The following is a 26270-nucleotide window of genomic DNA, read 5'->3' as shown; positions in this document are numbered from 1 at the left end:
TAAATGAATAAAAAGTGAATTTCAAATAGATATAGGTGCTCAGGAAGCATATATAAAAAATCTGACTGCTCAGTGTTTAAAAACCCACACACTTTTATATAGTAAACACAGAAAGAGCCCATGTAGTAAAGTCACATTGGCACATCTGTAGAAGGAGAGATACCACTCAAGTCTGATGTATGCTCGATTTGAAAAGCAGTTGACAAATGCAGATATCAAGCAGGTTTATAACTTATCTACTAAACAGGGTGCAAAAGAATTTGATCAGGCCCATGTTTAACATCTCAGGGTGCATTACAGTTATACTACATAACAGTAATATATAAATCTCCACCACAGAAGTCTCAATAGCTCTGTGACACAAAGGTTTCTAGGCAAAGGTCCTTCTGTTCTTTGCAAACCACTCTTACCTCAGACCTGACAAACTCATTACACCAAACGCATCTTACAGGATATTTATCCATAAAGAGTAACATGTAGGTATCTTCAGAAAGCTCATAATGTGTCAAGATTCATAAACACTGCATGTGATAATTACTGGTAATATTTAAGGAATAATGTATTTATACTGAAGTATGCTTATGGACTTGGAGTAAAACTTAGTCACCAGGTGAGAATCTATCTCAGTGATGGTCCACTCATGCAGAGGGAGTTGTCACCCCACCCTTTTTGCCAATGATTCAATACAAGGTTCAATTGTTTAGCTTTATGCAATATTAAGACTTTCAAGGAAAAACCATCAGATGCAATTGCAAACAACTAAAACCAGTAAGACGAAAAAAGCATGGGCGGCCAGGTTGGAGGCTAACCTCCGGCTCCTCCCCTTGTGCCCGAGGCCCTGCCCCTCCCCTTCCGCCCCCCTTCCCCGCAGGAGCCCAAAGCACCCCCACCATGGGCCCCAGCGCCATCCGGCCAGGGGACAAGGCCCCAGCCCCAGTGCACCGCAGCCTCAACGCCCACAGCCCCTGGGCAGCGTGGCCACAGCACCCACAGCTCTGGGGCTCCAGGCGGTTGGGCAGCTTGGCTGCTGTGCCCCCAGCCCTGGGTGGCCCCCAGTCCCGGTGCTCAGGCAGCCAGCCTCAGAGCACCGGGCAAGCAGCACCAGCTTCCCCGGCAGCCCCAAGTCCCTGCGGGAGGCACGCTGGCCTGGGGGCAGGGCCACGGTAGGCTGTTTGGGGAGGCACAGCCTCCCCCTGCCTACGACACCCACCGCCCATGGAAAAAAGGAACATTAGAAAAAAGGAACATTAGGGGTTTGCCCTGTCTATGAATAGGAGCAAAAGCCTGTTTCAACTATAACACAGAAGAGGGAGAGACCCCCTGGCTTCATTCACTGATGAACCCCCTTGTGAAGCAGGGGGTGTTTTCTGATTAAATCCTTATGGTTCTTGTGAAAGCAGCCAGCTCTGCAACAGACTGAGGGGGACCTACTTTATCAGATAGGAAAGGAAAACGTTAGTAAATATAAACCCGGGTTTGTGTGTTATGGTTTTGTTTTGTATTGTAATCATTTGTTTCCATCACTTCCTCTCGTTTCTAGTTACATCTTTATTTTTTCCCTTAAATAACCCTTCTTTTGTTTCATTAGAAGTGCTCACAAGTGTTGTGTGGTTTACAAAAGTGGTGCTTGATGGTAAAATTAGTAAACTGGGGTACATTGCCCCTTTGGGGGCAGAGGCTCTGGGATTTCTGTGAGTAGCCAGTGTCAGGTGCTGGATACCACAGGGGGCACTTCAAAGTGACTTGGGGACTAAGTGCAAGGCAAAGACAGGCCTGGTATAGCCAAGGAGAGAGTGCTTGAGTGGCTCAAAGACTGGTGGTGTTAGGGAGCTGACTCCCAGTCAGGCACAGCCAAGACTCCTTCATGTAATATGAGGGGGGTGTAACAAGGTAACTCACCATCCTGGGTGCCCCAAGAACCATTACAAGCTCTGACGTCTATTAGATAAAAAGCTGAACTTGATAGAATGTCAAAACTACATGTTATTGAGCAAATTCTGACACAGACTAACAGGCTTAACAATATGGTCACCATAATAAAACCAAGGCTATGTATAGATCCAACATTTTTGAAAAGGGCATCAAATATGAGTGCTTCTCTATGAGAACAGATGGTGAGGCCATGTCTAGACGTCAAAACACAAGGGCATTTTCAGTTTTGGATGGAAGCCACTGTTCTTGGCAGGGCTGATTAAACGCAGAAAGTTTGAAACTCTGCACTTTCAGCTGCCCATTGAGTAAACGTATGTTTAAGTACCTTCCCTTTGGGATTGTCTCAGTGTCTTAGTTTTGCCAAAATATTGCCTCCCAGATATTTGAGCGGTTGAATGAGTTGGAAGTGATTATTGCTGATCTCCTGATTGGGCCTGAGAATGATCAACCACACAGTAAGAGCTTGTATAATATTCTGCAGAGGACCAAAGAATTCTAAACTGAATAGGAGCAAATGAATAAGATTCAGTAGGTAGGACACTATACTAGGGCATGCTGTCCTTGAACTGGATCAGACTTTAAGTGGATAATGCTGTATGTCTTAGATCAGTTCCAGCCCAGAGTTTACTGGGGACCAGGAAATTACTTGGGTAGTCAATGTGCTGTGTGGTCAATATATGCGTGCTGGTTTAGTGACTGCATCCACAAACCCCAATAAAAATTATTTGGCTAGGCATCACTGGGGTTGTCTAAGGGTGGTGTTTTTAAGATGGTCTTGTCTGTGTTACCTAAAAGGTGACTAGTGTCATAGTATTGCTCTAGAGGGTGAGGGTCCCAGGGTCATTTTTCCCTCTTTGATTTCTAATTGGTTAGATTGTCAGATTGTCCTTTCTCAAATGGTCCTATTCAGGGCCATCCCTAGCCATTTTGGTGCCCTATGTACCTATGTAGCCCCAGGCCTCCACCGGGAGCGGGGCTGGGGGGGGCTGGCCCCAGGCCTCTGTGAGTGGAGGAAGAGGGGGCTGGCCACTTCCTACAGAAAGTGGAGTGACCCAGCCCCAGCCTGCTCTGCTCCCCTGGCTCCCAGGCTTGGGAGGCAGCGAGGAACCGACCCTCCAGCACTCACTAGCAGAGCGTCTGGGAGCCAGGGGACCAGAGAAGGCTGGGGCCAGGTCACTCTACTTACCATGCAGTGAGTGCAGGGAGCCCAGCCCCTTCTGCAGTCCTCAGGGGAAGGGCTGGCTAGAGTGGGGGCGGGGCTGGGGCGGAACAGGAGTGGGAAGAGGCAGAGCAGGGGCGGGGGCCATGTGGAAGAGGCAGAGCAGAGGCTGGAGCAGCAGACAGCTGTATAGGGCACCAAAAATGTGGTGCCACAAATTTCCTGGTGCCCTACGCAGCTGTGTATTTTGCGTATGGGTAGGGACGGCACTGGTCCTATTTTCCCTCCATCCACTTGGAACCTAATTTAACTACAGAATACAGTAAAACACTTAGAATTATAATATCCATAAATTTGCTAAACTTTGCTTTTTTTAAATCAATTATTTCTGCCATTTTCCTCAGCCACATTCTTTTTAATGCCACAGGAATGCTGACTTTAATATCTTTTTATACTGTTCCTGTTTCTGTAGTATGTTCATGCTCAGCATGACCCACAATGATACTTTTGATAATACTGAGCTGCAGAAATGGCTATTGCTGGTTTTGTTAAATTAAGCTACATGCAAAATATAAGAATGTCTCTCTTATGGACAATTTACTGCACCAAATTGGGCCAAATTGATTCCTAACATAATTTCATTAATGTTAATGAAGTTACACCATGATTGACTTTGGCTAACTGTATTAAACTGTTAAAGAAAGAAAAACTTTGGCAAGCCTTGTTTTCTACCACGTGGAGCTAAGTAATAACAAATCTTAACCAAAAACATACTGTTTTGCTTGAATCAAGATTATTACAATAATTTTTTCCCATTCCCAGATGGAAACAGAAGTAACTGTACAGAAGAATGAATAAATACAAAACTAAAAAAATGTTCCTAAGCACTCCTTTACTTCTGAAAGATGACTGATCAAAATAAGTGTAACAGATTTTAAAATGTCTCATACTCCTTGGAATTTAGGGATGCATAAATCAACCCCAATAAAATAAAAATTGAACCAAACATTAATTAAAAAATTAAATCAAAGTGGAATTTCACTAGATCAGTTTCAAAGAAATTGTGTAACTTTTCTTGTGCTTTGGTTTTTCATTAACATTTTGATTTTGGTGAGGACCAGAAACAGAGATACCATCATAACAAGTGAAAGAACATTTCTGAAATGCCTGAAACTCAGAAATATTTAATATATTGGAAAAATATGACCTTATGAATTGTCCAGTGCAATTTCCAAATCAGAGAAGTTCTAATAAATTAGGATATGCTTATCCTAAAATCACTACTTGAACAAAAACCATGCCACCAAAAATACCCATTAGTAATCAAATAACACGACAAACCATTTTTGACTTTGCAGAAATCATTGGACATTTGACTGTTCAGTGCAACATTGGATCAATTATCATTCCGCACCATTCAGCAACCACTGTTCTTGAAGGAAGGAATATATCAAAAGAAAGCATGAGGGGCTGAGAAGATCAATGATTTGCAGCTCTTTGAGAATATCCATCCTGACAGTGAAATGCATCTGTTTCAGGTGTAAATGTGTAGCTACCCTAATGCAGGTTCATTAGTTTCATTATCATGCAGGTAGGTCACAGATGAAGAAGTATGAATGGAATGCAAAGCATAGTATGTGTATGTATAGCTAATGACATCAGCCTGAACCCACAGATCAGAATACACCTAAACTTTGGGGCATTCACTTACTGATCCAAGCTGAGCCATTCAGTTCCATCTCTAGTGCTAACTACAGATGATGGACTTGATTTTATCTTGTGCCAAAGTTCCTCTCAGTACAATAGAAAAGATGGGGGTGTCAGGGAGCTGAATGCAATAACTTTCTGATTCTCAGGGCAGCCCCAGCCCTGACTTAGAGCTGTTCCCTGGCCTAGAGCTTCACAGATGTCCACACCTTTCATAGTATATTGAGGAGGAGCTAGGTGTGAATTTTGAGTTTGTAATCCAAACCAGGTGAATGTCTTGTCATTTGGGGTTTGAATATGCATGTTTTGGACAGCTCTCGCCATGATGATGCACTGCAACTTCTTGATTCTGTCACTGAATTGTGACATTGCCAGGGGCAGCTCTATGTTTTTGACCGCCCCAAGTACAGCAGTCAGGGAGCCTTCAGCGGCGTTTCTGCAGGAGGTCTGCCGGTCACGCAGATTTGGCAGCATTTCTGCGGGTGATCTGCTGGTCCCGCGCCTTCAGCGTACCTGCCGCCAAAGCCGCGAGACCGGCGGACCTCCCGCTGAAACACCGCCAAAGGCTCCCTGACTGCCGCCTGCATGAACACCGTCACGCTGTCCCCACCGGCCTTGCCGCCCCAGGCACGCGCTTGCTGTGCTGGTGCCTGGAGCCGCCCCTGGACATTGCAACACATCACAATTTTTCAAGCTGAGTATACTGCATCAGTCCTGAAAATGTCTCAAATCAGACTTGACCTAAAACCAAGCTCCTGACCACTTGAGATAATTAAAATATCTCATCGCACTTTTTGTAATAGCAAAGGTATTAAGATTGCTTCTTTGTTAGGGTACTGATAACTCTTAGCCATGGGAATAACCCTTCCAGTATTCCAATCTGAATGATTAAATTCTGCCTACACAAAAGCCCCCTGTGGTTTCAGTTGAATATGGTGTTATTCACTCCCTGTGTTGAACAGTCCTATACTGTTGATGTGAACTGTAAACAGATGCAATGATTCCACACCAGAAATAGCTGCACTTCAGTGGAGGATGAAGTGTATAGCCTGTTTGGGAAGTAAAACACTTTGGGATCCTTTGGGAGAAAAGAGATATTTCTTTATTACTTCAGGTTGGCTTTAAAATCCTGGCTTTAAAATCTTTCTTGCAGGAAACACTAAAACCAAATCAGGGCTGTCTCCTGAAATTGGGGCAGGTGACAACTTCAATTAAAATGGACATTTTTCTGTTTTTATTATTCTGTCAAGGCAGATACATAATTTCCCTTATCCCAATCTACTACAGCTCCTTTTTTTCTTTCCTTTTATATCTTAGTGCTCTGTATCTCAGAGAATGTTTATCTCCCAAACCGCTGTCACAGGCCACTAATCTGTGACAGAGCTCAGTCTCCATCTCTAACAAAGTTCAGAAAGGGAAAGTCACAAAAAAAGCCTTTTTTCCTCTTTGGCTTTGCTCTTTTCCTCACCCAGTTTGCAGCAGGGATGTTCCACAGCTTGGTGACTAACTTGCAGCAAATGAGAGATGATGGAATGTTACAGGAAAGAGCCTGGAGCAAAGCCCAACCCCCTGATGTGTGGTTTCAGTGTGTGGACTGAAGAGATGCTACTGCTGCCATTTCAGCATCTGTCTCTGGCTCTGCTGTTTCTGCCTCATCTGCCTTTACCTGTACGGATGCTAATTCTGCACCTGTCTCTGCTATCATTTCTTTATCCCACATGCTCTTTGATAATAAAAACATTACAGGGGTTGGTTATTAGTCAATTAAATTTTATTGTTTTCTCTGGGTCTTCATTGATACTTTCCAGTTATGTGAGGTTTTTAGTCTTTCATTCTCCCCTTTCCCCATCCATCACTGTCTGCACTTTTCTCTCCTCCCTCATCCACACTGAAATTTAAATAAACAATTAGTAGTGGTAGTAATTTTGTTTTGTATTAATTTGTATTATCGTAGCACCTAGGAGATGGGATGTTGTTCCAGGAAGAAGGATTGCTAGAAAGAGATGGGATCCACCTAACAAAGAGAGGGAAGAGCATCTTTGCAGGCAGGATTGCTAACCTAGTGAGGAGGGCTATAAACTAGGTTCGCCAAGGGATGGAGACCTAAGCCCTGAGATACGTGGGGCAGTTGGGTACCAGGAGGAAACACAAGGAGGAGGGTGCAACAGGGAATGCCTCCTGATTCCTACACAAAGGCAAGAAGCTTGGGAAACAAGCAGGAAGAATTGGAAGTCCTGGCACAGTCAAGGAACTATGATGTGCATGGAATAACAGAGACTTGATGGTGTAATCACATGTCTGGAGCACTGTCATGGATGGATATAAAATGTTCAGGAAGGACAGGCGGGGAGAAAAGGTGGAGGAGTTGCACTGCATGCAAGAGAGCAATATGATTGCTCAGAGGCCCAGTATGAAACTGAAGAAAAGCCTGTTGAGAGTCTTTGGGTTAAGTTTAGAAGCGAGAGCAACAAGGGTGATGTTGTGGTGAACATCTGCTATAGAGCACCAGACCAGTAGGATGAGGTAGACGCGGCTTTCTTCAGACAACTAACAGAAGTTTCCAGATCACAGGACCTGGTTCTCATGGGGGACTTCAATCACCCTGATATCTTCTGGGAGAGCAATACAGCAGTGCACAGATAATCCAGGAAGCTTTTGGAGAGTGTTGGGGACAACTTCCTGGTGCAAGTGCTGGAGGAACCAACTAGGGACTGTGCTCCGCTTGACCTGCTGCTAACAAACAGGGAAGAATTGGTGGGGGAAGTAGAAGTAGATGGCAACCTGGGCAGCAGTAACCATGAGATGGTCGAGTTCAGGATCCTCAAAAAAGGAAGAAAGGAGAGCAGCAGAATGTGGACCCTGGAATTCAGAAAAGTAGACTTTGACTTCCTCAGGGAATTGATGGGCAGGATCCCCTGAGAGGCTAACATCAGGGGGAAAGGAGTCCAGGAGAGCTGGCTATATTTTAAGAAGTCTTATTGAGGGCACAGGAACAAACCATCCTGATGTGCAGAAAGAACAGTAAATATGGCAGGCGACCAGTTTGGCTTAACAGAAATATCTTCGGTGAGTTTAAACAGGGGGAGGGGACCTAGTGACAGATGAAGTGGAAAAAGCTGAAGTACTCAATGCTTTTTTTGCCTCGGCTTCACAGACAAGGTCAGCTCCCAGACTGCTGCACTGGGCAATACAGTATGGGGAGGAGGTGAGCAGCCCTCAGTAGTGAAAGACCAGGTTAAGGACTGTATAGAAATGCTGGACATGCACAAATCCATGGGGCTGGATGCAATGCATCTGAGTTGGATGATATGATTGCAGAGCCATTGGTCATTATCTTTGAAAATTCATGGCTATAGGAGGAGGTCCCGGATGATTGGAAAAAGGCAAATATAGTGCCCATCTTTAAAAAAGGGACAATGGAGAATCCAGGGAACTACAGACTGGTCAGCCTCTCCTCGGTTGCCAGAAAAATCATGGAGCAGGTCCTCAAGGAAGCCATTTTGAAGCACTTGGAGGAGGGGAAGGTAATCAGGAACAGTCAACATGGATTCACCAAGGGCAAGTCATGCCTGACCAACATGAATGCCTCCTATGATGAGATAATTGGCTCTGTGGATATGGGGAAAGCGGTGGACGTGATATACCTTGACTTTAGCAAAGCTTTTGTTACAGTCTCCCACAGTATTCTTGCCAGCAAGTTAAAGAAATATGGATTGGATAAATGGACTAAAGTTGGATAGAAAGCTGGCTAGATCTTCGGACGCAATGGGTAGTGATCAACATCTCAATGTCTAGTTGGCAGCCAGTATCAAGCGGAGTGCCCCAGGGTCTGTCCTGGGGCTGGTTTTGTTCAACATCTTTATTAATGATCTGGATGATGGGATGAATTGCACCCTCAGCAAGTTCACAGATGACACTAAGCTAGGGGGAGAGGTAGATATGCTGGAGGGTAGGGATAGGGTTCAGAGTGATTTAGACAAATTGGAGGATTGGACCAAAAGAAATCTGATGAGGTTCAACAAGGACAAGTGCAGAGTACTGCACTTAGGAAGGAAGATTCCCATGCACCACTACAGGCCTGGGACCAACTGGCTAGGCAGCAGTTCTGCAGAAAAGAACCTAGGGGTTACAGTGGATGAGAAGCTGGATATGAGTCAGCAGTGTGCCCTTGTTGCCAAGGCCAATGGCATTTTGGGCTGTATTAGTAGGAGCATTGCCAGCAGATCGAGGGAAGTGATTATTCCCCTCTATTCAGCACTGGTGAGGCCACACCTCGAGTATGGAGTCCAGTTTTGGCCCCCCCTACTACAGAAGGGATATGAACAAATTGGAGAGAGTCCAGCGGAGGGCAACAAAAATGATTAGGGGGCTGGGACACATGACTTATGAGGAGACGCTGAGGGAACTGGTCTTATTTAGTCTGCAGAAGAGAAGAGCGCGGGGGGGGGGGGAATTTGATAGCAGCCTTCAACTACTTGAAAGGAGGTTCCAAAGAGGATGGAGCTAGGCTGTTCTCAGTGGTGGCAGAGGACAGAACAAGGAGCAATGGGCTCAAGTTGCAGTGGGGGAGGTCTAGGTTGGACATTAGAAAAAACGATTTCACTAGGAGGATGGTGAAGCATTGGAATGGGTTACCTAGGGAGGTAGTGGAATCTCCATCCTTAGAGGTTTTTAGGCCCGGGTTGACAATGCCCTAGCTGGAATGATTTAGTTGGGGTTGGTCCTGCTTTAAGCAGGGGAGTGGATTAGATGAGTTCCTGAGGTCTTTTCCAACCTTAACCTTCTATGATTCTAAGATTACAGTATTTGAATCCCTTCCTTTTCCCCCAGCATGATATACATGGTTAAAAGACAGGGAACAAAGGGTAGGAATTAATGGTAAATTCTCAGAATGGAGAGGGGTAACTAGTGGTGTTCTCCAAGGGTCAGTCCTAGGACCAATCCTATTCAGTTTATTCACAAATGATCTGGAGAAAGGGGTAAACAGTGAGGTGGCAAAGTTTGCAGATGATACTAAACTACTCAAGATAGTTAAGACCAAAGCAGATTGTGAAGAACTTCAAAAAGATCTCACAAAACTAAGTGACTGGGCAACAAAATGGCAAATGAAATTTAATGTGGATAAATGTAAAGTAATGCACATTGGAAAAAATAACCCCAACTATACATACAATATGATGGGGGCTAATTTAGCTACAACGAGTCAGGAAACAGATCTTGGAGTCATCGTGGATAGTTCTCTGAAGATGTCCACACAGTGTGCAGAGGCAGTCAAAAAAGCAAACAGGATGTTAGGAATCATTAAAAAGGGGATAGAGAATAAGACTGAGAATATATTATTGCCCTTATATAAATCCATGGTACGCCCACAGCTCGAATACTGTGTACAGATGTGGTCTCCTCACCTCAAAAAAGATATTCTAGCACTAGAAAAGGTTCAGAAAAGGGCAACTAAAATGATTAGGGGTTTGGAGAGGGTCCCATATGAGGAAAGATTAAAGAGGCTAGGTCTCTTCAGCTTGGAAAAGAGGAGACTAAGGGGGGATATGATAGAGGTATATAAAATCATGAGTGATGTTGAGAAAGTGAATAAAGAAAAGTTATTTACTTATTCCCATAATACAAGAACTAGGGGTCACCAAATGAAATTAATAGGCAGCAGGTTTAAAACAAATAAAAGGAAGTTCTTCTTCACGCAGCGCACAGTCAATTTGTGGAACTCCTTACCTGAGGAGGTTGTGAAAGCTAGGACTATAACAGTGTTTAAAAGAGAACTGGATAAATTCATGGTGGTGAAGTCCATAAATGGCTATTAGCCAGGATGGGTAAAGAATGGTGTCCCTAGCCTCTGTTCATCAGAGGATGGAGATGGATGGCAGGAGAGAGATCACTTGATCATTGCCTGTTAGGTTCACTCCCTCTGGGGAACCTGGCATTGGCCATGGTCGGTAGACAGATACTGGGCTAGATGGACCTTTGGTCTGACCCGGTACGGCCGTTCTTATGTTCTTATGTACATGCCCTCTGCAGCATGTAACCCATATATCTCATGCTGGAGGACAAGGAAGGTATTAGGATAATGCAGTGGTTCAGATAATTTTTGGGTAAATGGGAGTATATCGCATATTTCTTTACATTATAACAAAAAATCTGTTATTAAATATGACTCTAACAATAAAAAAAAAGATTGTTTCAGAACAAGGTGCAGGAGTTTGAAGGGTTTTTTAATCCTCATGTAACACAACTCAAAGCAGCTTAATCGTTTAAACTGAAAGGTTTCCAGACCATTCTTGCATAATGTGGATTCCATGTGCCCTTCACTGCTGTTAATTTAACGGAATAGCTCTGCCAGATGGTGCCTCCAGGACTGGGCAGATACTCCGGTGCACAAAGGAACATTCCAACAGGGGGCTGTAATGACGCAACTGCTTCATTTTGTGTAGTTCTAAGGAGAACTTTCTAAAATCCTTTGGAATAATGAGCGCATATCGAGCTAAAGGTATGGATTTTCAAAAGGACTTAAAGAAGGCGTGGTCTACACTAAAAAATTTGATCTGCATAATTCCATCGCTTGGGAGCATGATAAATCCACATCCGTGAGCTGCGTAGTTAAACTGACCTAAGCCCTTGTGTAGCTCATGCTGGGTTAATGGAAGAATTCTTCCATCGCTCTAGCTATGGCCTCTTGGGGAAGTGGATTACCTATGCCGACAGGAGAACCTAGCCTGTCACTGTAGGTAATGTCTACACTAAAGGGCTACAGCAGCGTAGCTGTGGCCGTGCTGCTGTAGCATTTTATGTGGGAACATACCCTAAGTTAGGCACCCAATGGACTTGGTGTCTAACATCTTTAACCCCCCATTGAAAATCCAAGTCAAGGCCAATTATGGTCCTAAAACATTGATCCAACAATTCCATGGGGCTTGCCACCACACAATAACATTTCCTAAACAGACCATATTAGCTCTGTTCAGAACAATCATTCAGATGCTCATGACAGTAAGAAATCTGGTTAAAGAATCTATATTTCTAAAACTCCCTTGTCAAGTAACATATGGAGACTTTAATATATGCCCCGATCCTGCAAGTTATGAGCCAGAGACAGATCATTGTGACCATACAAATTTACAAAGAATAAATCGTCTTCTTAACTCAGGTTAGCTAATCTGCATTAGCTAATGCAGGTTAAAATAGCAGTAAAGTCACAGCAACTCGTGTTAACAGCTTGAATTAAAGCCAATAGGCATTACAGCGTTGAACTCAATGTGCTAGCCCAAATTAAAAGCCGAGTTGCTGTGTCTTCACTGCTTTTTTAACCCAAGTTACCTAATACGAGTTAGCTACCCTGATCAGTGATTTACACTGTATAATTTAGAACGCAAAACACAGTTCATATTCTAAATATAACGTGCAAAAATGTATTTTCACAGACTTGGACAGCTGCTATTGAAAATGACTCTGTATTAAAATGTTCATATTTTAGACCGGGTACTTGTAGTTATTTTTTCCTATTAAACAGATGGATTATGCCAGGAGCACAACACATTATTAAAATGACTATTGATAAAATATATGTTTATTAGGTGGCTGTCTCAGAGAATTAGACCTATTATACTAGCTATGCTTTTTGCCTGTCTCTAATTATATTTTGGTCTGTTGTTCTTGGAAGTTTAACTTAAATTAATTTACATTTTGTAATGACACTGAAGCCTAAAATGCATTGAGGTACTTAGTAATGGCTAAGAAAAAAAGATATCTGTAAAATAGCCTTATTTGAGGATTCATGATTTTGTCATGACAAATAGCCCTCCTTAATGCTTTTTACACATTAGGTGAAATCCTAGTTTAATTAAAGTCAGTGAGAATTTTGTGATTTAATTCAGTAGGGCCAGGATTTCACTTTTTGTCTTGATGTTCTTGTTAGTGGTAGACTGACTTCAACAAGCGTTTTGCCTAAATAACATGCAGGATTGTGCTGAGTGGAATGGGGAGGACAAAGGTGAATTGAGAAATGAAACTAAGGCTTTGTGTACACTGGCACTTTTGTCAGCAAGTTTTGTCAGACAGGGGTGTGAAAAAAACACACCCCTGACCAACATTAGTTTCACTGACAAAAGCACTGTTGTGGACAGCACTATGTCAGCAGGAGAGCGTCTCCACAAACATAATTACAGCTACTCATTAGGGGTGGTTTAATTATGCTGGCGGGAGAGCACTCTCCCACTGGCATAGAGTGGCTACACAGGAGATCTTACAGTGGTGTAGCTGCAGCAGCACAGCTGTGCCACTGTAAGGTCCATAGTATAGACATGGCCTAAGGGTCAGTCTATAGAAGGGACTGGCAACCTTTGGCACGCGGCTCGCCAGGGTAATCCCCCCGTTCGGCTGGGCCAATTTGTTTACCTGCCGCATCCACAGGTTCAGCCGATTACAGCTCCCACTGGCTGCGGTTCACTGTCCCAGGCCAATTGGGGTGGCGGGAAGTGGCATGGGCCAAGGGATGTGCTGGCCACCACTTCCTGCCACCCCCATTGGCCGGGAGCGGCGAACCGCGGCCAGTGGGAGCTGCGATCAGCTGAATCTGAGGACGCGGCAGGTAAACAAACCGGCCCGGCCCACCAGGATGCTTACCCTGGCAGGCTGCATGCCAAAGGTTGCCGATCCCTGGTTTATACTACAAAGTTAGGTCGTCTTAACTACATCACACAGGGCCTGTGTGATGTAATTAATCCAACATAAGTCCTGGTGTAGACACCGCTAGGTTGATGGAAGAACTCTACCACCTGTCAGGGTTTGTCTTCACTTGAAATTCTACAGCAACACAGTTGCACCTGCACCACAGTAATGCTTCAGTGTAGACACTTACCTGTGCCAACGGGAGGGGTTCTCCTGTCAGTATAGGTAATCCACCTCCCCAAAAGGCAGTAGGGAGGTTGACAGAAGAATTCTTCCACTGATCTTGCGCTGTCTACAATGGGGGTTAAGTTGGCTTAACTATGCTGCTCAGGAGTGTGGATTTTTCATACCCCTGAGCAACATAGTTAAGATGACTTAATTTTCTAGCATAGCACAGGTCTCAGAAAGGTGGATTTACTACAGCAATGGAAGAACCCCTTCCATTTGCTGTAGTAAGTGTCTACATTACAGGTGTTGCAGCTGTGCCTCTGTTGCATTTCTAGCACAGACATACCCCAGATAAAGGAAGGGTGCACACATATATATTTACATGTTAGGGTAATAACTCACAAGGTACCATGAGCATCTAACTGAGTCAGCTCACCTAACTACACAAAGGATAAGAATAGCAACGAATGACAGTGATGAAATAATGCAACCTAGTCTGCAGTCAAACTTCTTTGAGCTGTGACCATATCACATATGCTAAGCAGCCATACTCATTTAAGATCTAATCAAGTCAGATAAACTAAGCAGGGCCTGTGAAGTACTTGAATGGGAAAGTGCAGAAGGAAATGTAATGTTGTAACTGGAGGTGGGGCTGTTGAATTACTGTATATTTATAGCTAATCTGTATTGATCCACTGCCTTAGCATAGTGCTTTTATCGTGCATTGTTTATATAGTGCCAATTATTTCCATGGTGTTTTACTTAATTTCAAAACAAATAAAAAGAGAGTCCCTGCTCCAAAGAGATTACCATATAAAGGACAGACTGTAACTCACTCTGGCAGCAGGGCAGGGTGCAAGGAGCCTTCTCCTTCTTTACAACATCTGCTTATGGGCTACCCACAGTTGCAGTCCCTGCATTCAGTGTAGGAATTGCTGCCTTCTTGTCTCCCCAAGAAATACAGCACCCCAAAAGTGGTGATAAGTAGTAGGAAATAGGCAGTTCCTCAAACACATTCCTACCCACCAGTTTGACATACAGGCTTAGCTCACCACGGGAGAAAGCTGCACTGTCCTAGAGGATATACAGGCTATACAATCACTCTGCTGCTTGGGGAAGGCATAGAACAGTAATAACAAATTGGCCCTAAATTACAAGAAAAAAATTGGAGATGACAACACAATGCCCAGTCCTGCACATTTGATGCAGGCAGCAGGCAAATCTCGCCACTGCCTTCACCAACAGTTTTACCTGAATGACATTGCAGGATTGTGTTGCGTGGGTTGGGGAAGATAAAAGTAAAGACAATGACATAGTATGGCCACTTGGGTGAACAGTGCTACGCATTATGATGGTTACACAGGTTTATTGTTTTTGGTTTTGCTGTGGGAGGGTTGTTTTGTTAACACAACTTTTTACAAGCGCTGATCACACTAACATAGCAAAGAGTCCTGTGGCACCTTATAGACTAACAGACGTATTGGAGCATGAGCTTTCGTGGGTGAATACCCACTTTGTCAGATGCATGATCCAGACTAACATGGCTACCCCTCTGATACTTGACACATTAACATAGACAGTGTTTTATTTAAGGGCCTAACCAACAGGGGCTGGGATATGTCAGCCTGTTCCCTTGGCTTTGTTGTTCCTCGTGCATAAGAATCTTAATGCTGAGTGGAATTTTGGTGCATGTATGGATTTATATGTGTTTAGTTCAGCATGTCATTTCTTTGTGCCTTTGCTTTCCATTCCCCTTCTGCTGATATCCTGCCAGCTCTTTCTAACATACATTTCTCTCCCTGACCCCATCTTGTCATTGCCTCAGGATATTTCTATTTGCCAGATTTAAGATGAATGTTAAAAAGAGACAGAGAGAAAATGAACCCATATCTTTGGCTAGGAAATTGTACTTTATTTTTGTACTTACTGTACAATATCTTGAAGTTCTGTTTTTCATATATTCTTGCTCATTTAATAAGATGAAGCACCATGTGTTATGATCTCTTGACTTTTACGACATCTGAGAATTGAAAGACAATGCTAGATACATTAAATATTCAGAAAAAGGAGTCAAATAGGGTCACTGAAAGTGTTGTGTATTAATCACACATATGTGGCATTCCCTTGCTAAATGGTACAGTGCAACTCTGCAGTTTCTGACAAAATGAGCTCAAGATGTTGTTTAGCATTAGAAATTAATTAAAGGAAACTCTTCAAGTTTACTAAATGAAGAAATGAAGCCCCTAAAATTGGAAATGTGAACAAATGAAAAAGCAGAAGAATTTGGTCTTAGAAGATGAAATTAAAAAATAGAACCCCCAAAGCCTAACTTTTAGGCGCCTAGAAAAATCAAAGGAACAACACTGCAATCCACAAAGCTAAGTTGGACACCTGGGCTCCCCATACAATGAATAGGGAGAGACAGGCACCTAAGAATGCAATCCGCAAAAAGCTAGTACACTAATCCCAGAGCTGCCTAAGCTAGTCAATGGAAGATGCCAATGACAGGGGTGATTGCTAATCCCCTCCCCTCTCTTTCAGATAAGTGCTTATATCTAGGCTGGAAGGAAGAGCCTATCTCTGCTTAGCCATGTGCAAACGTCAGGCAGTTTAGGAGCCTAAGACATATCTTACAGAAATGAGTTAGATACCTCCCTCACTCCACACGAACTGGCCAGAGAAAGAGTACGGGGTGCCCACCTTATGAGTTTTAGCCTCGTGTTTAGAGCCCTCTCTTCAGAGGTGGGAAACCCCCTGTTCAAATCCTTTCTCTCCCACTGGCAGAGAAGAGAATTGAACTTGACTCTCCCACATCCCGGGTGAGTGGTCTACCCAGTGGGCTGAAAGTTACAAGGTGGGTACCCCCTCCAGCTAGATTGTGAATGGGAGCTGCACTCTGGTAAATCTGCTCAGAAGCCACCCTCCAGAGTGGGCCTTGCCTGCAATTTAGGCAGCTGAGTCACTGGTTCCTGGATTGCTTTGAGGCTCAGGCAGGAGATAAGCATCTGAGTGCCTAGAAGGAGGTAGCAGCCCACATGCTCAGAGGCAGAAACATAGGCACCAAGGGAACTTTTACCCCTGAAAATTTAGGCACCAAGTGAGTTTAGGACAGTACCTACTAGGTTTAGCAGGAGTTTTGTGGATCGCAGTAAAGCCAAACTGGGACTTAGGCACCTGGGCTCGAGACTTAGGCACCTAAGTCCCTTTGTGGATCTGGGCCAAAGTTCATTTGGCTTAGCTTCTAATAACATCACTGATCAATGAAGCTAAGGCAAGGATAAGAATCAATGTTTTTTAACAACTACAGATAAGAGGAAAACAAAGGGAACGCCATTTCAATTTGTAAAGTCTACCATTGTTTGAGCCAGTATTCTGTATTATGCATTAGTGGAATGACATTAGAGAGAGACTTGCCAGCACTGAGATCTGTTAGGGCTGGTCCACACTAAGAAGCGGGGTCGAACTAGGGTACGCAAATTCAGCTACGTGAATAGCGTAGCTGAATTCGAAGTACCCTAGTTCGAACTACTCACCCGTCCAGACGCCACGGAATCGAAGTCCGCGGCTCCAAGGTCGACTCTGCCACCGCCTTTTGCAGTGGTGGAGTACCGGAGTTCGAACTATCGCTTCCGGAGTTCGAACTATCGCGTCCAGATTAGACGCGATAGTTCGAACTCCGAGAAGTCGAACTCACCGCGTCGACCCGGCTCGTAAGTGTAGACTAGCCCTTAGACATTTATAAAAATTAGACTGAACAAAGCAATAGAAAATACCCTGTGAAGGACAGTTCTGTGCTAACAAGGGGCAGAGGGTAAGGCACTAGACTAAGCTGACAGGTCTTTCCCATGTGTGAGAGACCAGTTTGAACAGAAGAGATTTTGCATTCTTTACTGGAGTTTAAACATTTTTATTATGTGCTTCATTGTAAAAGAGAAGAGTAAACATTAAAAGAATATTGTGCCCCTTTACAGGCCGAACAAAAATATAACAGGGTTTCCTCTCAGCCAAAATCCAAATCAAAGGCAAGATCATTTCTAGCCTAGTGTGAGTATATTGGTATTGGGGAACAGCACGGTGAGAAAAGCATACAAAGAGCTTTCCACCCCTCACTCAAAGGCAAGGACCAAGAGCTGTAATGGAAAGATCATGCTTCCTGGATCTTGCCCTGGCTTGTTATGGCTCCTCTCTGAGCCTAAACATATAAGGCATCACTTGCTTCAGTCAAGTCTAAAGTATAGCTTATTCCTGCCAAATTCCACAGAATGTCCCAAGCAGAGCCACCACCCTCCATGGGTTCTTCCCTCTCCAACTCAGCCAAAATTCCTCATAGCACTCCCCTTTTCTGTAGCACTCTGTGGGGAACTAACTCTCCACAGCTGGGCTAGTGCTTTGAACCTGCTACTCTGAGCAAGCAAGTGTGGTTCATCTTGTAGCCAGAGAGGTAATCTTTCTTGCCAATTTGTGGCATAAACTCTAGCTGCTGTGATTTTAAGAGAAGGCACTGTGAGTACTAACACTTTGCAAAGGGAGATTTTTTTTAAAGTAAATATTTAGTCATAGTTGTTAAGTGCCAGGGATAAAGCAGAATTTGTAAAGGTTGGTACCGTACTCAACAAAAATCTCCAAAAATTTCTGAGCATAAATATGTCCCTCTTCCCACTAGGAAACAAGTCTTGTCATCCCTTTACCCTACCACCCATTATTACTTTGGTGCCAAGTGCAGAAAACTTGCTACTGACCTCTGGGATATTCCAGGAGCAGCCACCAGGCCCAGTTCCCACCCAGGGAGCAGGCACTGCCCCTCACGCTAGTTGTTTGATAGGCCTCTGGAACTGGAAATTTGGGATAGCAGACCTGCCAAAAGAAGAGAATGGGCAATAGTCATTCCTATCATCTAAAGGAGAGCAGTCCTTCCAGTTTCCCTTAAGAGGAAATTTCTACCACTGGAAGACCCCAGTGGGAGATGTGGGCCTACAAAATATGCATACAAGTGGGAAGAAAGTTAGCTGGCTGCCACCTGAGGGAGGTAGCAGGCTAATATAAGATGAAGAGGTTTCGGGCCTGCTCCAGGGGAGGAGTGATGGTGCGCGAGACCGAAAAATTGGTAGTGTGATTTGGATGGAGGTGCCTCCGTACACGTAATGTTTGTAAAGTGCTTTAAGATGATCAGATGAAAGACATTCTATCAGTGCAAAATTTTATTATTTTTAATCCAGCGTCTTTGTTTTTGTATTATAGGCGAGTGTAAACAGAAAAGTCAAACTGGCCTTCTTTGTAATATTAATTTGATTTTACCCTTAGGGTTAGCATGTAACACTATAATATCCTTCCTCTGAACAACAAATACCACCCAGCCAAATTCTGCAGTGCTTTCTCAGGACTAGATCCAACTTCCATGAGCTTTAGTGGAAGTTGTCCCATAAAAACAACTGTAGGATTATACTCATTTGTATAAATAATTGCAGTGCTTGCCTTTTAATCCCCATTGAAGATATTGGTTTTAAACATTCATGTATTTTTAAACTTTTTCCTTAATATTTTATTATTGATGTACAGTGTCTTGAATACTTTGAGATGGGACATCCTAAAATATATAGATGTATTTGTAATTATATTTATGTCTTGTTAATTATATACTCTTTTACTATTATTGGTTCTGGCCTTATGACACTTCTTCTGCCCTAATGTCATGTCTTACTCTAGTTCCTAGCAGTATGGCTGGGAATGAAACTGGGCCTTTTGGTTAAGAGTTTCCATAAAGATTCGTCTCCTTATATTATTCTGTCTCACTTTAAATTTGAAAAATTCTGATGTTTAAAATTCGTATTACACTAAGGCCAGTTGTGTTGTTAGCCATCATCCCTAATACAGTTCCTCAAATTAAAGCAATTGAGACAGGCAAGAAATTGAATATTCTGCATATATTTAATGATTTATTTTAGTAATTCCTTACAAGACAGGGGAAAAGACCTGAGAGACCACTAAACAAAATATATTAGGGGCCTAATCCAGCTTCTATTCAGGTCAGTGGAAACCTTTCCATTGACTTCAGTGGGAGTTGGATTAGACCCTACATCAGAAAGCACAGTTGGCAGCCTTTAAAAAAATACAGTATTACATACTGTGCACACATATGTTTATGTAATCTGTCTATATATTCAGACTCATTCATGTAGCCATTGGTATAGATATAATCCCTGACCCTCCAATACTTATGGATATGCTTAACTTTACTCCAATGGGACTGTTCGTGTGATTAAAGTTAAGCATGTGCTTGAGTGTTTGAAGATAGTAGCTTGCAGATATATTTATTGATATGCATATAAATGTTTCTTTAAATCAAGTATACCCCCTTTCCCTCCCTCTCTCCCCCTCCCCCAGTAAAAGGAAAAATATCTCAGTCACACATATTTGGCTAATCAGAGCGATACTGGATTACATATTGTTTCACAACTTCGCCCATCTTGTGAGGGAAGGGGATATACACACACAATTATTTCTTCACACACACACACACCAATATATGTGTTACCTGATCAAACAAAGACAGAGAAAATCTATAAGCACTGGATGAACTGAAGCACAGCACATCACTAAGCTAGTCTTACAAGAGTACATTAATGTTTGCAAAACCTTCAATAAATGCCACTATACATGATACTCAATGCTATAATGTTTATCTAAAGAGGGGAGTTCACTTCAAACAAGAGTTCTGCATTTAGTGCCTCACCTTTAATTGCAGATAGAAGCAGACTAAAATATGTTACACCACATTTCTGATACTAGGTATCAGCACAATATACTAGTTGCCAGTAGCTATCCCTCTTCCTTTCCCAAGTTCCTTTGTAGAAGGAATATTGTCTGTCAACATTCACCTATCAAAAGCACAATCACTGACTGAGACAGATAAACTTGTTTGAATACTTCATTTAAAATCCCCAGTAATCACTCACGATTTGGATTAGACCAACATGCATTTGAAGTTATGGGCTGATAAGGGGAAGAAAAATCACTCTGGTTCTCCATTCTTCTGTGATGTGTAAGCATCCTGCTTCCTCTTCATAGAGCCATGAATAACATGCTGTAAATTAAAGACATGTCTAGAGGACTTAACTAATGCTACATAACACCTTCTGCTGTGTAGCTGCAGGCCCTATTGTAGTTAATGGAGATTTTGGTTGTGTGTCTGAGGGTTGAATTTGGCCCAAAATGCCTATGGACTGAGAATCTAAGAGAGTTCCTCCTTTCTTTCTTCAAATTAAATTGTAACTTCAAAGATTTGGGTTTTGGCACTACGTTTTGTTTTTTTAATTTGCTTAATTAATTAATTTAATTTAATCTGAGAACTACTCTGAGCATGTTTAGACAGCAAAGTGGTAAAAAATCTGAGTTTAATAAGAGGAGACATCTCTAAATAGTCAGTGTAGACTCAGCCCAAATGTGGCTTTATTTAACATCTGTATTATAGCATGGCCAGGCCAAATTACATAGCATGAACCTGTTTTCTTCTTTTAAATGTGGAGCCTCTTTGTTAAAAGTGCTTTCTTCCCCTCATGAGCCTGCAATAATTAATTAAAGCTTTGTCCAGTGAGAAGTATTCTGAATCATAGAATCACAGAATATCAGAGTTGGAAGGGACATCAGGAGGTCATCTAGTCCAACCCCCTGCTCAAAGCAGGACCTAAACCACAACTAAATCATGAAGTCCTAAGATATTTATTTTTATTGGTTGGCATGGAAACAAAGTGCCTATTGTAGGATTGACAGAGAATTCTTACAACTAACTTCAACTGATCTAACATCTTAAACATGAAAGCATTTCTCAGGGGCCAAACTACAGAATGGCAGAACCACAAATACCATGGAGATTTCCAGGCCTAAATATTCAGAAATATGTACCCTATGCCAGAGATAAAAAATGAATAAGAAAATAAGTACTTTATGTCATTATATAAAGATGCCAAAAATTACTTTATCCCTTGTCTGGCTTCTTCCCCATCCCTCCAAACAAAATAATAGGTACATAAGAACATAAGAATGGCCATATTGGGTCAGACCAAAGGTCCATTCAGCCCAGTATCCTGTCTGCTGACAGTGGCCAATGCCAGGTGCCCCAGAGGGAGTGAATCTAACAGGCAATGATGAAGTGATCTCTCTCCTGCAATCCCTCTCCACCCCCTGATAAACAGAGGCTAGGGACACCATTCCTTACCCATTCTGGCTAATAACCATTAGTGCACTTAACCTCCATGAATTTATCTAGTTCTCTTTTAAACCATGTTATAGTCCTAGTCTTCACAAACTCCTCAGGCAAGGAGTTCCACAGGTTGACTGTGTGCTGTTTGAAGACGAACTTCCTTTTATTTGTTTTAAGCTTGCTGCCCATTAATTTCATTTGGTGGTCCCTAGTTCTTATATTATGGGAACAAGTAAATAACTTTTCCTTATTCACTTTTTTCACACCACTCATGATTTTATATACCTCTATCATATCCCCCCTTAGGCCTGGTCTACACTAAGGGGGCAGGGGGGTCGAACTAAGGTACGTGACTTCAGCTACGCGGATAGCGTAGCTGAAGTCGAACTACCTTAGTTCGACTGACTTACCCGTCCTGACGCCGCGGGATCGAAGTCCGCGGCTCCAAGGCCGACTCCGCCACCGCCGTTCGCGGTGGTGGAGTTCCGGAGTCGACCGGAGCACATGGGGAGTTCGAACTATCGCGTCTTGATTAGACGCGATAGTTCGAACTCCGAGAAGTTGAACTCTCCACGTTGACCTGCGCGGTAAGTATAGACCTACCCTTAGTCTCCTCTTTTTCAAGCTGAAAAGTCCTAACCCATTCCAAACCCCTAGTCATTTTAGTTGCCCTTCTCTGAACCTTTTCTAATGCCAGTATATCTTTTTTGAGATGAGGAGACCACATCTGTATGCAGTATTCAAGATGTGGGCGTACCATGGATTTATATATGGGCAATAAGATATTCTCTGTCTTATTCTCTATCCCTTTTTAAATTATTCCTAACATCCTGTTTGCTTTTTTGACTGCCGCTGCACAGTGCGTGGACGTCTTCAGAGAACTATCCACAATGACTCCAAGATCTCTTTCCTGATTAGTTGTAGCTAAATTATTACTTTACATTTATCCACATTAAATTTCATTTGCCATTTTGTTGCCCAATCACTTAGTTTTGTGAGCTCTTTTTGAAGTTCTTCACAGTCTCCTTTGGTCTTAACTATCTTGAGCAGTTTAGTATTATCTGGAAACTTTGGTTTGCAGATGATACTAAAGGAAATGGAAAAAATGGTAAAAGGAACAAATCCTGAATCCCTGACTCTATTATACATCATTCACTACAAGTCTGCAACTGCTAAAGAAAATATTATAAATACAATATTAAATGAAAAAAAATCATACCTTCAGTGTTACAGTTGCACAAAAGGCCCAAAAGTTGTTCCTCTATGGCGTCTTCCTCCTCTTCAGTGAAGTACTTCCTGACTTCAGGAATGCTGGTGGAGGTTTCAGCATATCCAGAAGGAGGTTTCAGCATATCCAGTCCATCAAAGGATACTGTGGGGAGATCCCTCTTGCCAACTAGAGGATTCTTGGGAGTCAGGGACCTCTTGCCTATCTAGCAAAGGATCCTGTGGGTGGGTGCCCCCTCTGTCAGGTTCCAACCATAATGGTGAGGTCTATGAGCCCTCCTGCTCCCCAGCAAAGTGTTCTGTGCTGGATGGCTTCCTGCCAGAGTGGAGGTGTTGGCAGCAAAAGACCCCTCCTGAAACACTCATTGCCTGGGTGGCAGGATGGCCACCCCTCAGCAGAGCTCTGTAGTGATGCCAGAGACTGCAGAGCCAGGGACTCTATGCCTGGATCTGTTCTATGTGGTGACTAATCTGGTCCTCCTGTCATCAGCAGTGCTGGCTCCACTTCAGAACCAAAGTCCAGAGCCAGCAGAGCCAAAGAATGAGTGGAAAGGAAATACAGGCAGCAGTCTGGAGTCTAGAGGGGTTAGAACATGTTTCCATTTACTGTGCACATTTTGAGCCAGTGTTACTAAACAGAGAGGGAAACAAAACCAGGAGGAGGGTGGCCAGAAAATTGTGGGCTCAAAGACAAAAAGTCCTGTAATTTCCCATACTCACATTTTCCAGCTCTTTGTTGACTTTAAATTCATCTATTAAGAGCTGCTAGGCCACTACCCTGCCACGAGACTGAAGTAGCACCATGGAAAATCTCACTGACTCATGCACTGGAAGAAGGTGGCGCATCTCAGAAAGCTAGTTCAGCACTGTGGGTTCCTGACTCAGCAGCAGCTGGAAGAGATATAAAAGGAACTTGAATCATCTGTGAAACCAAGCTCCTGGCCACTTGTGATAATTAAAGATCCCAGGGCAATTTTCACGAGAGAAGAGGTATTACCCACAGTGTCTTGGCCAAATTCTAATGCAGGTAGATACAAAGTGCCTACCTAAATATTCCCTGAAGTTTCCACATTATACAGTACATACCCTAAATTATTATATAGTGTTGCTGCCTCCCACCCAAGAATTGGCTGCAGTGATTGCTTTGCCTACTTCACAGGCAAGTTGTGAGGCTTAGTTAACTAAAGCACTTTACCACCATCAGACAAAAACCTGTAGTAAAAAAGTAAAAGAAGACCAAAAAATGAACAGGAAAATGAGATCTGGAGGGAAGAGAAAAGTGAAGAGTTCAAGCAGAAAATTTCCTCACCTGTCTTTGACCATCCCTATTTTTGGAAAAGGTACCTGAAATATGCCAAAATAGCTGTCCTTGACATTAATTCCAAAAAAAAAGGGGCCTGATGCTGATCTCATGTAGGCTAGTTTTATATCTAGTTATCTCCATATACTTCAGTGGAGTTATTCTTGATTTAAGTGAGATCAGAACAAGGCTCAAAGAGCTCAGTGTAAGGATGAGTCCAATCAGGAACATAGATTCTGAACCCCCTGACACTTTGGACCCTGATTAGGATTTGAACCAGAACACCTATCCCAAACTCCTCAAACCCTGAGGACTTTCAGATTCAAATCCAGAGTTCGTGGCTTTATTCCATCTCAGGTGAAGAAGTATTTGAAGCCAAATATAGTTGCTTAATGTCACGGTTTATAGTTTACATCCCAAACCCATAAATTTGCAAGAGCAACACCAGCTGGGCTTGATTCATCAAAATGTCTTCCTGCTAGGAGCACACCAACCCAAACCCCAGAGGGCTTTTATAGGGGAATTGGAGAGCACCGTATCCAGACTTAGAGCAAAATTCTCCTCTTAGATTTGTACAGCAGAGCTCAGCTCCCATATTCTGCTCTCCCTACTGGCACAGAACACACATACTGGGGTCTGGTCTACACTAAAACGTTAGGTCGACCCAGATATGTTGCTCAGGAATATGAAAAATCCACCCCTCTGAGTGACATAGTTAAGCCAACCTAATCCCTGGCATAGACAATGCTACATTGACAGAAGAATTCTTCCCTTGACCTAGCTTCCGCCTCTTGGGGAGATGGATTTCCCACACCAATAGGAGAACCATTTCTGTCAGCGTAGGTAGTGTGAGTGTCTATACTGAAACCGCACAGTAGCACAGGAGAGAAGAATAACCGAGTCAAGATTTGGCATATGGCTCTAATGTGTGATTCCATAGCAGCAAGGTGGAGTCTAAACAAGTAGGTAGATGAATGAGGGCCCTAGTCCTCCACAGAAGGGCCCATCAATTCACACAAGACATTTTTCAATGAGTAACAGTGACCACTATTTTTCCTGCATCTGCACAACAGTAATTAAAAAGCAGCAGCAGAAGTAAGCCGGTTTTTTAAATATCTAGCTCTTCAGCTACTGCTCCCACCTCTCCTTTCTTTCCCTAGCCCTCATCTTTCAGACACCTTTTCAAATTGTTTTATTATTCAAAAAAAGTTGAAATTTTATGACACATTGAAGGGATATGTAGGAAAGGATATGATCCAAGTAGAGCAGTTAACCAAGCATTAACAGTAACATTTGAGAAATGGCCCCTTATTGTAAAACCAACACCTTAATCAACGTAATGGACAAGAATTTACAGCATGTATATGAAGATGGGTAGTTAAAGTGAGACCTTAGCATTAATGTCCTTACCTCTGAGACAACATACTTTATGGGCCAGCAATGATGCTCTGTTTGCTATAGTATCTCCTTGTTCTTTCTATTGAAGAGTACTGCAAATAGTCACAAACATTTCTGCATAATCAGTTCACGAGTTACTGTAGACTTGCTTTTAGAGAAGATGAGCCCATTCCCCCAAGTAGGAGTCAGCACCTCTGTATTAATTCACACATCAGCTTGAATTTTCATAATTGCACATGCATAAGTTGTGGTACCTGCACATAAATTATGGCCACCTGGGCTATTATATATCATACTTTCTCATGTCTGCTCCTTCCTTGCAGCATGGGGGCATAATAAATTATACATGTTATTTCCTACTTTAACCATTACACATGGATGTATGCTACCATTGAGGGGAGGGCTATGTCTGAGAGTTTCTACTATGGCCTAGGAGATTCCAACACATGATATTATAAAGAACAATGCAAACACATGAGTGCAATACAGTAATGGGCTCCAGTTAC

At 42.9% G+C, this 26270-nt stretch overlaps 1 long non-coding RNA gene across 1 annotated transcript in view; it reads right to left on the bottom strand.

Annotated features, from left to right (window-relative positions):
- Positions 1 to 23179, bottom strand: part of LOC120400291 — a 28293-nt gene extending 5114 nt beyond the window's left edge. Inside the window, exons 1-3 of the long non-coding RNA XR_005595686.1 lie at positions 23059 to 23179; positions 18382 to 18496; positions 15570 to 15662 (exon numbers count right to left, since the gene is read on the bottom strand). This is a non-coding gene — a long non-coding RNA (uncharacterized LOC120400291). The remainder of the gene's footprint in view (positions 1 to 15569; positions 15663 to 18381; positions 18497 to 23058) is intronic.
- Positions 23180 to 26270: the final 3091 nt, after the last annotated feature.

This window comes from Mauremys reevesii, linkage group 3 (genome assembly GCF_016161935.1).
Source record: "Mauremys reevesii isolate NIE-2019 linkage group 3, ASM1616193v1, whole genome shotgun sequence".
In the NCBI taxonomy this organism is placed as follows: Eukaryota; Metazoa; Chordata; order Testudines; family Geoemydidae; genus Mauremys; species Mauremys reevesii.
Note: the sequence above shows the minus strand (reverse complement) of the source record. Positions and strands in the feature narration are given on the sequence as shown.